At 41.9% G+C, this 14682-nt stretch overlaps 1 protein-coding gene across 1 annotated transcript in view; it reads left to right on the forward strand.

The window, feature by feature from the left end:
* esrrgb (estrogen-related receptor gamma b) overlaps positions 1 to 14682 on the forward strand; it is a 134802-nt gene that overhangs the window by 30134 nt on the left and 89986 nt on the right. The gene's annotated exons all lie outside the window — the stretch shown is intronic.

The following is a 14682-nucleotide window of genomic DNA, read 5'->3' on the forward strand; positions in this document are numbered from 1 at the left end:
CCGGAGATGGCACTCCACCCTTTTCCGGGCGAGAACCATGGACTCGGACTTGGAGGTGCTGATTCTCATTCCGGTCGCTTCACACTCGGCTGCGAACCGATCCAGCGAGAACTGAAGATCCCGGCCAGATGAAGCCATCAGGACTACATCATCTGCAAAAAGCAGAGACCTAATCCCGTGGCCACCAAACCGGAACCCCTCAACGCCTTGACTGCGCCTAGAAATTCTGTCCATAAAAGTTATGAACAGAATCGGTGACAAAGGACAGCCTTGGCGGAGTCCAACCTTCACTGGAAACGTGTCCGACTTACTGCCAGCAATGCGGACCAAGCTCTGACACTGATCATACAGGGAGCGGACTGCCACAATAAGACATTCCGATACCCCATACTCTCTGAGCACTCCCCACAGGACTTCCCGAGGGACACGGTCGAATGCCTTCTCCAAGTTCACAAAGCACATGTAGACTGGTTGGGCAAACTCCCATGCACCCTCAAGAACCCTGCCGAGAGTATAGAGCTGGTCCACAGTTCCACGACCAGGACGAAAACCACACTGTTCCTCCTGAATCCGAGGTTCGACTATCCGGCGAAGCCTCCTCTCCAGTACACCTGAATAAACCTTACCGGGAAGGCTGAGGAGTGTGATCCCACGATAGTTGGAACACACCCTCCGGTCCCCCTTCTTAAAGAGAGGGACCACCACCCCGGTCTGCCAATCCAGAGGTACCGCCCCCGATGTCCACGCGATGCTGCAGAGTCTTGTCAACCAAGACAGCCCCACAGCATCCAGAGCCTTAAGGAACTCCGGGCGGATCTCATCCACCCCCGGGGCCTTGCCGCCGAGGAGCTTTTTAACTACCTCAGCGACCTCAGCCCCAGAAATAGGAGAGTCCACTACAGATTCCCCAGGCACCGCTTCCTCAAAGAAAGACGTGTTGGTGGGATTGAGGAGGTCTTCGAAGTATTCCCTCCACCGATCCACAACATCCGCAGTCGAAGTCAGCAGAACACCATCCGCACCATACACGGTGTTGATAGTGCACTGCTTCCCCTTCCTGAGGCGCCGTATGGTGGTCCAGAATCGCTTCGAAGCCGTCCGGAAGTCGTTTTCCATGGCTTCCCCGAACTCTTCCCATGTCCGAGTTTTTGCCTCCGCGACCGCTAAAGCTGCACACCGCTTGGCCCGTCGGTACCCGTCCACTGCCTCCGGAGTCCTATGAGCCAAAAGAACCCGATAGGACTCCTTCTTCAGCTTGACGGCACCCCTCACTGCTGGTGTCCACCAACGGGTTCTGGGATTACCGCCACGACAGGCACCAACAACCTTGCGGCCACAGCTCCAATCAGCCGCCTCGACAATAGAGGTTCGGAACATGGTCCACTCGGACTCAATGTCCCGCACCTCCCTCGTGACATGTTCAAAGTTCTCCCGGAGGTGTGAATTGAAACTCTCTCTGACAGGAGACTCTGCCAGACGTTCCCAGCAGACCCTCACAATGCGCTTGGGCCTGCCAGGTCTGTCCGGCATCCTCCCCCACCATCGCAGCCAACTCACCACCAGGTGGTGATCGGTAGAAAGCTCCGCCCCTCTCTTCACCCGAGTGTCCAAAACATAAGGCCGCAAATCCGATGACACAACTACAAAGTCGATCATGGAACTGCGGCCTAGGGTGTCCTGGTGCCAAGTGCACATATGGACACCCTTATGTTTGAACATGGTGTTTGTTATCGACAAACTGTGACGAGCACAAAAATCCAATAACAAAACACCACTCGGGTTTAGATCCGGGCGACCATTCTTCCCAATCACGCCTCTCCAGGTTTCACTGTCGTTGCCAACATGAGCGTTGAAGTCTCCCAGTAGGACAAGGGAATCACCCGGAGGAGCACTTTCCAGTACTCCCTCGAGTGTACCCAAAAAGGGTGGGTATTCTGAACTGCTGTTTGGTGCGTAAGCACAAACAACAGTCAGGACCCGTCCCCCCACCCGAAGGCGAAGGGAAGCTACCCTCTCGTCCACTGGGTTGAACTCAAACGTACAGGCTTTGAGCCGGGGGGCAACCAGAATTGCCACCCCAGCCCGTCGCCTCTCACTGCCGGCAACGCCAGAGTGGAAGAGGGTCCAGTCCCTCTCGAGAGAACTGGTTCCAGAGCCCTTGCTGTGCGTCGAGGTGAGTCCGACTATATCCAGCCGGAACTTCTCTACCTCGCGCACTAGCTCAGGCTCCTTCCCCCCCAGTGAGGTGACGTTCCACGTCCCAAGAGCTAGCTTCTGTAGCCGAGGATCGGACCGCCAAGTGCCCTGCCTTCGGCTGCCGCCCAGCTCACAATGCACCCGACCTCTATGGCCCCTCCTATGAGTGGTGAGCCCATTGGAGGGATGACCCACGTTGCCTCTTCGGGCTGTGCCCGGCCGGGCCCCATGGGAACAGGCCCGACCACCAGGCGCTCGCCATCGTGCCCCAACTCCGGGCCTGGCTCCAGAGCGGGGCCCCGGTGACCCACGTCCGGGCGAGGGAAATCTGGGTTCATTTCGTTGTAATTCCATAGAAGTCTTTGAGCTGCTCTTTGTCTGATCACTCACCTAGGACCTGTTTGTCTTGGGAGACCCTACCAGGGGGCATGAAAACCCCCAGACAACATAGCTCCTAGGATCATTGGGACACGCAAACTCCTCTACCACGGTAAGGTAGCAGCTCAGAGAGGAGCATTCCAAAAACATTTTTTGTTAAAATAAAGATAAATACTTTACCTAAATATATGCTTGACTTATAACAAATCATCAATAGACTGTAAAATTGACAATAGATCTTAGGGTTAAATTCCGCCTAAGTTTTTTATTTTTACCCCAAATTCAACTTTGGTACCATATACAGTACAACACTAAAACATTAAACAAATAATAATAAAATCCAAACAACACAATTTTCCAGTAAAAATAAACAAACTAGCAGCTCTGCTGCTTGAATTTGTATTGCTAAAAACAGTGATATTGTTTTTACATTCCATTCCATTTATTCAAGTTTTTTATATGCTGTAAAAAACTTACTGATTTTACTGTAACATTCTGGTGACTGAGCTGCCAGTTTTTAAAGTAAAATGCAATTATTTTTTTTGCAGCTTATGTAAAAAAATTGAAAATGGATGGATGGATGATATAATATTTTGACAAAAGTTAAAGTACCACTGATAGTCACACACACACTAGGTTGATGAAATACCCTCTGCATTTGACCCATCCCCTTGTTCCACCCCCTGGGAGGTGAGGGGAGCAGTGAGCAGCAGCAATTCCAACCCTTGATGCTAGCATTTGTATAGTCTTTGGTATGACTCGGCCAGGGTTTGAACTCACGACTCACCAATCTCAGGGTGGACACTCTAACCACAAGGCCACTGAGCAGGCTAATATAATTATTATGTAATATAATACAATAATTATAATAATGAATTTCAAAAGATGCAATATTGCATGCAGTACATGATTTTTCATATCAAAAGGGAAAGAACGAATATTTTTTGTAAGGAAAGATTAACCATTTTATTAACGCATATCTTATCGATCTTTGTTGTTGTTGTTGTTGTTGTTGTTGTTGTTGTTTTTGACCAATTTATTTTATTGCCTTGATTTTGTACGGTGTGCTTGAGTGCCCAGAAAGGCGCTTTATAAGTAACATTTATTATTATTATTATTATCATTATCCAATCCAATCCAATCCACTTAATTTGTATAGCACATTTAAAAAACATAAATGTTTCCAAAGTGCTGCACAACAATATTGAAAACAATATTCAAATATCCTTAGCTCCACCAATGACTGAATTAAAAAAAAAACAATATAAAAACAATATAAAAATAAATATGATTAAAAACGATTTTAAAGGGTAAAACCAATTAAAACAATAAATAGTAATCAAAATTTAAAAAACAAAAACAAAACAGAAAACACGGAGGACCACACAACTCACGTGTTGTTAAAAGCCAAATAACAAATGTGGATCTTAAGATGAGACTTAAAACTTGCCAACCTTGAGACCTCCGATTTCGGGAGATGGGGGGGTTGGAGTGGGGGTGTGGTCGGGGGTGGGGCGGAGGTGTAGTTGGGGGTGTGGTTGGGGCGGGGGGCGCTGTTAAGAGGGGTGGCGTATAATTCACCAACTCGAGTATTTCATATATATTTCATATATATATATATTTCATATATATATATATATATATATATATATATATATATATATATGTATGTATGAAATACTTGACTTTAAGTGAATTCTAGCTATACATATTTATTTAATTATATATATAAATAAAAGAAATAGTTGAACTTCAGACGGCACCTATCAAATACACAGTAATAAAAACACAGTTGTTCCACTAACTGTACTGTGCTTTCTGGTTAACAAAAAACAACACTTACCTTTCACTATTTGAATAACCTTTGTTCAGCCATTTGCGTATTGGCGAGCGATCTCCGAATCCGGGAACATCCTTCACGGATTTGTTGTAGACATCCGCAAATGAGAATGGGATGTTGCTTCCAGCTATTAGCATAGCCATCTTTGTCTCAGCATAAGATACACCATCGGGTCTCCATTTTGCAAGATGGGCCATAATACTGGGTTGTGAACGATGGTGCGCTGCGGACGCTTTGTGCTTCGCTGACCGTTCATGGCTGAGTATATCCGTTCACCGTATTCAATGGAGAAGTCCGTTCTACAAAATGTACAGGCAACATACCCCTTCCCCTTCGAACTCTCCTGGATAAACTCAAATTCTTGTTTCCAAGAATTTTGTTGGCAAGTATGCTTAAAACACTCCACTGTGGGAGCTTTATTATCATATTATTATTTTCAGGCTTTCGCGGGCCACTTAAAATAATTTGGCGGGCCAAGATTTGGCCCCCGGGCTTTGAGTTTGACACCTGTGCTACATATGGTGGGGATATATTTTGGATGCTAGTGATCAATTGCTCCGTTTTAGTTGTTAATTGGCGGCCATGGTTGCCAAAGAGGCCAGCAAACATGACTTTGTGTGCTCTTCTTCTTCTTCTCCTATAACGCAGGACCAAATTGACCTAATGTGTCCGCCATTTGTCCCGCGCTGTGGGAGTTTGAGTCAATAACAATCAGTGTTGGGTGACTGTAATTAAGAAGCCCGCATTTCCTCGGCAGAAAGTCAAGAAAGGGGCCGAGCAAGGTGGGGACGGCGGTCTCTTTAGGGACAGTGCAGGGTGGCTCCCGAGTAGACGAAGGGTCCAATTAGAGAGCCGGTGTTGTCGGAGAGAAGAAGGAAGAAAAAAAAAGAGGACGCAGAGGAGTCCTCTGAATAAAAGGGACAAGGGACGTTGGTCACTCACTGAAAGGAGACGGCGCTTTAATGGAATGGTAATCAGGGAGTATGTTGGGGGGGTCCCGGCCTCGCTAAAGGAGGGGGACAAGGAGAGGTCCAGCCTGAGTGGAGGCGAGCGCGTGGATAATAGCATGGCATAATAATATATCAACATTTAGAGGAAAAATGAGAGAGGTTAAGGGAGGATATTAGAGTGGCTGAAATGTCCTTTGAGGAATAAAGGTGGACACAGGAGCTGATTAACTAAGAGCTTCCATACCGCTCCCTTTTTAAAGGTACACAATTTAAGACTCATTTGGAAGCACACACACACACACACACACACACACACACACAATATACTGTACTTGTCTAAAATGTTTTCTTAGATAACCATAAAATGACTGAGTCAATGTGACCTTTTGAAAAGGAATAGATGTCATTTGAAACACTTTTTACACGCCATATCAACCTCTAGAGCAGGGGTCACCAACGCCAACCAGGTAGCCCGTAAGGACCAGATCAGTCGCCCGTTGGCCTGTTCTAAAAATACCTCAAATAGCAGCACTTACCAGTGAGCTGCCTCTATTTTTTAAATTGTGTTTATTTACTAGCAAGCTGGTCTCGCTTTGCTCAACCTTTTTAATTCTAAGAGAGACAAAACTTTAATAGAATTTGAAAATCCAAGAAAATATTCTAAAGGCTTGATCTTCACTTGTTTAAATAAATGCATTTATTTTTTTACTTTGCTTTTTATAACTTTTCGAAAGACAATTTTAGAGAAAAAATGCAACCGTAAAAATGATTTTTTGGATTTTTAAACACACATACCTTTTTACCTTTTAAATTCCTTCCTCTTCTTTCCTGACAATTTAAATCAATTTTCAAGTAAATTTATTTTTAATTGTAAAGAATAATAAATACATTTAAATTTAATTCTTCATTTTAGCTTCTGTTTTTTCGACAAAGAATATTTGTGAAATCTTTCTTCAAACTTTTTATGATTAAAATCCCCCCAAAAATATTCTGGCAAATCTAGAAAATCTTTAAAATCAAATTTAAATCTTATTTCAAAGTCTTTTGAATTTCTTTTAAAATTTTTGTTCTGGAAAATCTAGAAGAAATAATGATTTGTCTTTGTTAGAAATTTAACTTGGTCCAATTTGTTGTATATTCTAACAAAATGCAGATTGGATTTTAACCTATTCAAAACATGTCATCAACATTTTAAAACTAATCTTAATCAGGAAAAATTACTAATGATGTTCCATAAATTATTGTTTTAATTTTTTCAAAAAGATTCGAAATAGCTAGTTTTTCGTTTCTTTTTTTGGGTTGAATTTTGAATTTTAAAGAGTTGAAATTGAAGATAAACTATGTTCATATATACATATATATATATATATATATATATATATATATATATATATATATATATATATATATATATATATATATATATATATATATATATATTTATATATAAATGGGTATTTCTGTCTGTCATTCCGTCGTACATTTTTTTTTCCTTTTACGGAAGGTTTTTTGTAGAGAATAAATGATGAAAAAACACTTAACTGAACGGTTTGAAAGAAGAGAAAACAGGAAAAAAATGAAAATATATATGCTCCTGTCTCTGGCCATGCTCCCTCCACCCCAGCGGACGATGGCGTGGAACACCACAGAGGCCACCACAGTGGATATGTTTCTTTTACTCTTTATTCATAGCTATATGTAGAAGTGTCTGGTTGTATCTGCTGCTTTAATGTCTTTAATGTCCTCTATGTTCTTTGATGTTTGAAGTTTTCACACACATGGAAGAGGGATGTGTACCATGGCTATGAGTTATTTTTTTTCCTTGGCCTCAGTCTGCACCCCCTCTCCAGGGCACAGGCTAAGACCGATTTTTTTGTTTTATTTTAATCTTCTATTTTTTTCTCCCATTCGCCCCACCTCCTTGTTTACCTGTATCTCATCTTTTTTTTAAGGGGCGCTGGAAGCCGGCAGACCCGTCAGCGATCCTGTTCTGTCTCCCTGTTATGTTTGTCTAAACTTGAATGGGATTGTGCTGAAAATTTTTATTTTCCTGAAGGAACTCTCCTGACGGAATAAATAAAGTACTATCTAATCCATCTAATCTAATCTAATCTAATATATATATATATATATATATATATATATATATAGATATATATATATCTATTTATTAAAGATAAATTGAGTAAATTGGCTATATCTGGTAATTTATTTAAGTGTGTATCAAAATGGTAGCCCTTCGCATTAATCAGTACCCAAGAAGTAGCTCTTAGTTTCAAAAAGGTTTGTGACCCCTGCTCTAGTGTGACCTTTCAGGGGGGATCATGGAAAAATATTAAATACAAAATCAATTACTACCAATTAATATATTTATTCAGGTTTTTAAAAAATATCTTTAATTATGTGTAAAATGTAAATGCGACATACATTCGTGGTCAAAAGTTTACATACACAGTTCAATTTTTTTTTCACCTGACCACAGAACTTTCCTCCAGAAGGTCTTATCTTTGTCCGTGTGATGTCAGATGAAACAAAAATTGAGTTGTTTGGCCACAATACCCAGCAATATGTTTGGAGGAGAAAATGTGAGGCCTTTATTCCGAGGAGCACCAATCCTACCGTCAAGCATGGTGGTGGTAGTATTATGCTCTGGGCCTGTTTTGCTGCCATTGGAACTGATGCTTTACAGAGAGTGAATGGGACAATGAAAAAGGAGGATTACCTCCAAATTCTTCAGGACAACCTAAAATCATTAGCACGGAGGTTGGGTTTTGGGCGCAGTTGGGTGTTCCACCAGAACAATGACCCCAAACACACGTCAAAAGTGGTCAAGGAATCGCTAAATCATGGCGAGGTTTTAGATTGGCCTTTTCAAAGTCCTGACTTAAACGTGTGGACAATGCTGAAGAAACAAATCCATGTCAGAAAATCAACAATGTTAGTTGAACTGCACCAATTTTGTCAAGAGGAGTGAGCTAAATTCAACCAGAAGCTTGTGGATGGCCACCAAAAGTGCCTTATTGCAGTGAAACTTGCCAAGGGACATGTAAGCAAATATTAACATTGCTGTATGTATACTTTTGACCCAGCAGATTTGGTCACATTTTCAGTAGACCCATAATAAATTCATAAAAGAACCAAACTTCATAAAAGTTTTTTGTGACCAACAAGTATGTGCTCCAATCATTCTATCACTAAAACATAAATAAATGGGTTGTACTTGTATAGCGCTTTTCTACCTTCTTGGTACTCAAAGCACTTTGACACTACTTCCACATTTACCCATTCACACACACATTCACACACTGATGGAGGGAGCTGCCATGCAAGGCGCCAACCAGCAACCATCAGGAGCAAGGGTGAAGTGTCTTGCTCAGGACACAACGGACGTGACGAGGTTGGTTCTAGGTGGGATTTGAACCAGTGACCCTCGAGTTGCGCACGGCCACTCCCCCACTGCGCCACGCCGTCCCTAAGAGTTGTAGAAATTATTGGAAACTCGAGACAGCCATGACATTATGTTCTTTACAAGTGTAAGTAAACTTTTCATCGCGACTGTAAACTTCATGAATGTTTTTTATGTGACCAACAAGTATGTGCTCCAATCACTCCATCACAAAAAATAAGAGAAATGATTGGAAACTCAAGACATCCATGACATTATGTTCTTTACAAGTGTATGTAAACTTTTGACCACAGCTGTACATATTAGGACAAGTATTATTGGTACATCAAAGCTTGCTATGTCTTTTTATACCACATATTGTACTGTTTACACAACATCGTTTTTATTGGGGAATTAATGTAATTTTAACTTGCTGACAGTATATTTTTGTACCAAATAAGATTTCAATAGGCAGCACTGTTAGTGCTCGTGTGCCTCACAATAATTCAATTCCCGGGCTCTGGGTCTTTTTGTGTGGAGTTTGCATGTTCTCCCCAGGTCTGCGTGGGTTCCCTCCGATATACTCTGGCTTCCTCCCACTTCCAAAGACATGAGTAAGAGGGGCCAATCAGAGTTGTTGCACCATATGTACGTTGGCAAACCTCACTCCCCGACAGATTCAAACAATTTACTATAGATCGGACGGTCATTGTTTCAGTATGCAGTGGCAGTATGCAAATATCATGAATACAATGCAGAGCTGCTACACATGCACCTGGGGATAGGTTAATTGGCAATACTGTATAAGCCCTAGAGCAGGATTGGGCAATCATTTTGCCTCGGGGAGACCAAATTTAGAAAAAAAAATGTCTCTGGGGGCCGATACATCTGATTTTTGGGAACACTAATACAAAACCTCACTATAATGTCTGATTGAATGCTAAAAATGTTATGACAGAACGTCTTGAAAAACGGAATTGAATTTAACATTTTTTTACTGAATGAGACAACCAGAATTTACATGAAAAAAAGAATGTGGAATTTAGAATATTAACTATGAAGGATAAAACACTGAATATTGACAACACATGAACGACACACCCCCACCCATCAACATATTTTATAATAAAGTAAAATGCAACAAAATGCAACACAGCGAAAACACCCCACCTACTCTCTGATATATCTGGTACATTACTAAGCTTTAGAACTTTGTTGTAAAAATCTCCTTCTGTGTCTGTCCCTGACACCCACAATTCAGGCTGGCCGCTCTGGAAAAACTCTGTGGAAACGCTCCCCACCCACACTGCTTCGTGCCTCGTCTGAGCTGCTGTAATTTAGATTACCATAGTAACTAATTAGATTACCCATCCATCCATCCATTTTCTACCGCTTATTCCTTTTTGGAGTCACGGGGGGCGCTGGCGCCTATCTCAGCTACAATCGGACGGAAGGCGGGGTACACCCTGGACAAGTCGCCACCTCATCGCAGGGCCAACACAGATAGACAGACAACATTCACACTCACATTCACACACTAGGGCCAATTTTGCGTTGCCAATCAACCTATCCCCAGGTGCATGTTTTTGGAATAGTAGCTAAATAGATTACCATAGTAACTAGTATATCATGCAAAAGCTCAGATTTCAACCATTGAAATACTTTGTATAGTTCGAGACTTCCGGTCATTTGAAAACATCACTGCACATCCTAATGGCAGCTACACTTTCCATCTTGAAGATCTAAAAAATTAATTTGGGAATGTCCGGCGGGCCGGATTGAAAAGTTTAACAGGCCATATGTGACCCCTGGTCCTTAAATAAAAGTACTCCAACACACATGTTAAGAGTAGATTTACAGTAAAGGGTGTCATACTCATTTTAGCTCAGTGGCTGCATAGATGAAATAATGTGCACACGCGGACAACGGCGAAATCATGGCATTAAAACTAAACAAAATAAAATCAACTTCAGATTGTTTTCTTTGTTTTACTTTGGCCAACAACAGATCAAACACATTCTGAAAAAATTACAATAAAAATAAAGAAAAAAATACCGGCAGCGGTAAAGTTTAGATCCATGAAGGAAAGAAGAAAGTGAATGAATGTTTATAACTGAATGCATTTACATATTATATACAAAAATGGGTTTTCTTATGTATTATTTTTTTAATAAATAAAGTAACCTTTTTTCAAAACATAATATAGAATGTGAGCTATATGAGAATAATGCATACATTTCTCATGTGTTTTCAAAACGGTTAAAAAAATGTGGGACCCCAAAAATGTACTGTGGGACCCCATTTTTCCCAGGGACCCCATCAAGACAGGACATCTTTGGTCCACTGGCGCCACTGAAATCAACCAAAAATAAAAGTTCTTAATTGGGGCTTTAAATCCATTGTTTTTATGTATATATATATATACAGTATATATATATATATATATATATATATATATATATATATATATATATATATATATATATATATATATATATATATATATGTATATTAGTACAGGCCAAAAGTTTGGAGACACCTTCTCATTTGATGCTTTTTTTACATTTACATTGCAGATTGTCACAGAAGGCATCAAAAGTATGAATGAACACATGTTGAGTTATGTACTTAACAAAAAAAGGTGAAATAACCAAAAACGTGTTATATTCTAATTTCTTCAAAATAGCCACCCTTTGCTCTGATTACTCTCGATGAGCTTCAAGAGGTAGTCACCTTAAGGGTTTTGTGTATATATATATGTATATATATATATATATATATATATATATATACAAATATACATATATATATGTATATATACATACATATATCGGGACGGCGTGGCGCAGTGGGAGAGTGGCCGTGCGCAACCCGAGGGTCACTGGTTCAAATCCCACCTAGAACCAACCTCGTCACGTCCGTTGTGTCCTGAGCAAGACACTTCACCCTTGCTCCTGATGGTTGCTGGTTGGCGCCTTGCATGGCAGCTCCCTCCATCAGTGTGTGAATGGGTAAATGTGGAAGTAGTGTCAAAGCGCTTTGAGTACCTTGAAGGTAGAAAAGCGCTATACAAGTACAACCCATTTATCATTTATTTATTTATATATATATATATATATATATATATATATATATATATATATATATATACCGTATATTACCAAGTAAACGCCCTTGGGCAAATAACCGCCCATGTCCTAATAGTCCCCTGGGGTCTGAGCCCATTTTGTGAATTAAATGCCTCTTCCTAATAAATAATAATTTATTTTTCAATACTTTTGAAATATTTACAACAAAATCAATTTTTCATTGGCATCCATCCATCCATTTCCTACCGCTTATTCCCTTTGGGGTTGCGGTGGGCGCTGGTGCCTATCTCATTTACAGTCGGTACACCCTGGACAAGTCGCCATCTCATTGCAGGGCCAACACAGATAGACAGACAACATTCACACTCACATTCACACATTAGGGCCATTTGGTTTCCTTTAAGTCCTCTTAATTCAATTTATATCTCATGACACTATCTGTTAGTAATATGGCTTTTATTTTTTTGCGGCTCCAGACATATTTGTTCATGTATTTTTGGTCCAATATGGCTCTTTCAACATTTTAGGTTGCCGACCCCCTGCCTTAGTGAGTTAAATCATTACCAAATATGGTTTCTTGCTGGAAAAAGGTCATCTACAAACACAACACGCTTCACCATACAGCATTATTGGGTCTAAAAATGTGTTTGCACTGTACTTTCACTTCATTAAGCCAGCCTACAAGCAGCGTACAGTTTTATCTGCCAACGTCCTGGCTCAGTGCCCCGGACCCTGGGCCCCCTTCTCCTAGCATGTGACCCCGCTGGCACCGTCCATGCCAGGGATCCTGACAAATGTTGGCATCTTCTCCTTGACTAACAGTAGGGGGGTTGACACTGCATTTGTGTGTGTGTGTGTGTGTGTGTGTGGGGGGGGGGGCAGATCTGCAAGCTCCAACACCTGGTTTGCTGTTTTTAGCTCCCATTAATACATATCGGTGCTCACGGGACCTTGTGTAAACATTCAATCAAGGGATTTCGAGGAGTGTCATTGGATTTTGCAGCTAATGATGCAAAAAAAGGCAGAAGGTAGATCCTTGGGTGGATTTCCATATAAGGCGGCTGACAGTTTTTTGGTGGTGGCATTATGCAGAGTGCGTGTAACCGCAAAGTCCTTGCATTGCACGGATAGGGCAGCCTTCCCATCATCCTTTAGGAGGGATGGGCTGGGCAAAGGGGTCGACGACGGCGAGCATCGGCGTAATGAAGCCAATTTATCCGCGAATCACAATGGGGGTTGGACTTGGGGCGGGGCGGCACACGTCCCATCAAAGTGCCACTAAAGCCTCCTCTCCTTCAGGAGTGTCACTCAGGTCACCTTTGCAGGCCGGATTGCAAAAGTTGTCCATCTTTCACTGCAATACACCTCAAACTAGGGTTGTACGGTATACCGGTATTAGTATAGTACCGCAATACTAATTAATCATATTCGGTACTATATACTTGTGACAGGTCTCCAGCCGTCATCGTGTGGGTTGCAGTGACCATCGATGCAAGACGCATTGTAGCAGGTTTGACTCTTGTTTATTGTTTCAATAAACATGTTTTGGTTCCAGTCGGTCACGCCAATTTCTAGCCCGACCTCATTTCCTGCTCGTCTCGGCGCGCCTTTCGCCTTTCGTCTTATGCTGGTGCTCATCTTCCTCTGGGTCGTTCTCGTCGTCTTCGTCACCTTTGTTGTCCGTCGTTTCCTCTCCAACTTCTGCCACGATTGCTCCTCCTTCTCCCCTTTTATGCTGCAGCAGAAGATGAAAGGTTTGAGAGCAGGTGTGTCGTTTACGCGCCTGACTCTGGGCTGCAGTGTCGCTCCAGCCGTGCCCCGCCTCTCCGCTCCGCTGCATGCGCCGCCTCCTGGCCGCCATCTTGGGCAGGACGGCTGTTTGTCCTAGCCTGCTGTCGGCTCGGCGGCTCTGTCTCTCCACAATACTTAGTAGCCCTACTGTAATGTGCAGCATGCTGGGAATTATCTGTGCATGTGATGGTAGAATGCACTGCACATGTAAATGGTAAATGGTAAATGGTAAATGGGTTGTACTTGTATAGCGCTTTTCTACCTCTTTTTAAGGAGCCCAAAGCGCTTTAACAGTATTTCGACATTCGCCCATTCACACACACATTCACACACTGATGGTGGGAGCTGCCGTACAAGGCGCTCACCAGGACCCATCAGGAGCAAGGGTGAAGTGTCTTGCCCAAGGACACAACAAACGTGACTAGGAGGGTAGAAGGTGGGGATTGAACCATTAACCCTCAGTTTGCTGGCACTGCCACTGTACCAACTTTGCAACGCCGTCCCTAGCTAATAATCATGCTGCAGGATCTAGTATGTTGCATTTAATGTTTATTCCCATTATTTTTCCATTAATTCCTGTTAATTCCCATAGAAAGTTTTCCACTTTGAATCACAACATCGTCTTTCATTTTTAAAAAAATGTATATTATGCTTATAAACTCAGGAAATATGTTCCTGGACACATGAGGACTCTGAATACGACCAATGTATGATACTGTAACGACGTGGTATCGGATTGATACCCAAATTTGTGGTATCATCCAAAACTAGCACCGGCGTCACCGCTAACAAAATCGAGCACCCCTGGATGTAAACAAATGCCCTGGGTGGATCTACACCTGACATCCACTGTAATGATACAATAGCGTATCTCGTTAATACTACTATGATTACATCGATATTTTTTTTATCATCACAAAATCTTTTTTTTGTATATTTTTTTATTCATATTATGTTATAAACTCGGGAAATATGTCCATGGACACATGAGGACTTTGAATATGACCAATGTATGATCCTGTAACGACTTGGTATCGGATCGACACCTCAATT

The sequence above is a fragment of the Nerophis ophidion genome, linkage group LG05 (genome assembly GCF_033978795.1).
Source record: "Nerophis ophidion isolate RoL-2023_Sa linkage group LG05, RoL_Noph_v1.0, whole genome shotgun sequence".
Taxonomy (NCBI): Eukaryota; Metazoa; Chordata; class Actinopteri; order Syngnathiformes; family Syngnathidae; genus Nerophis; species Nerophis ophidion.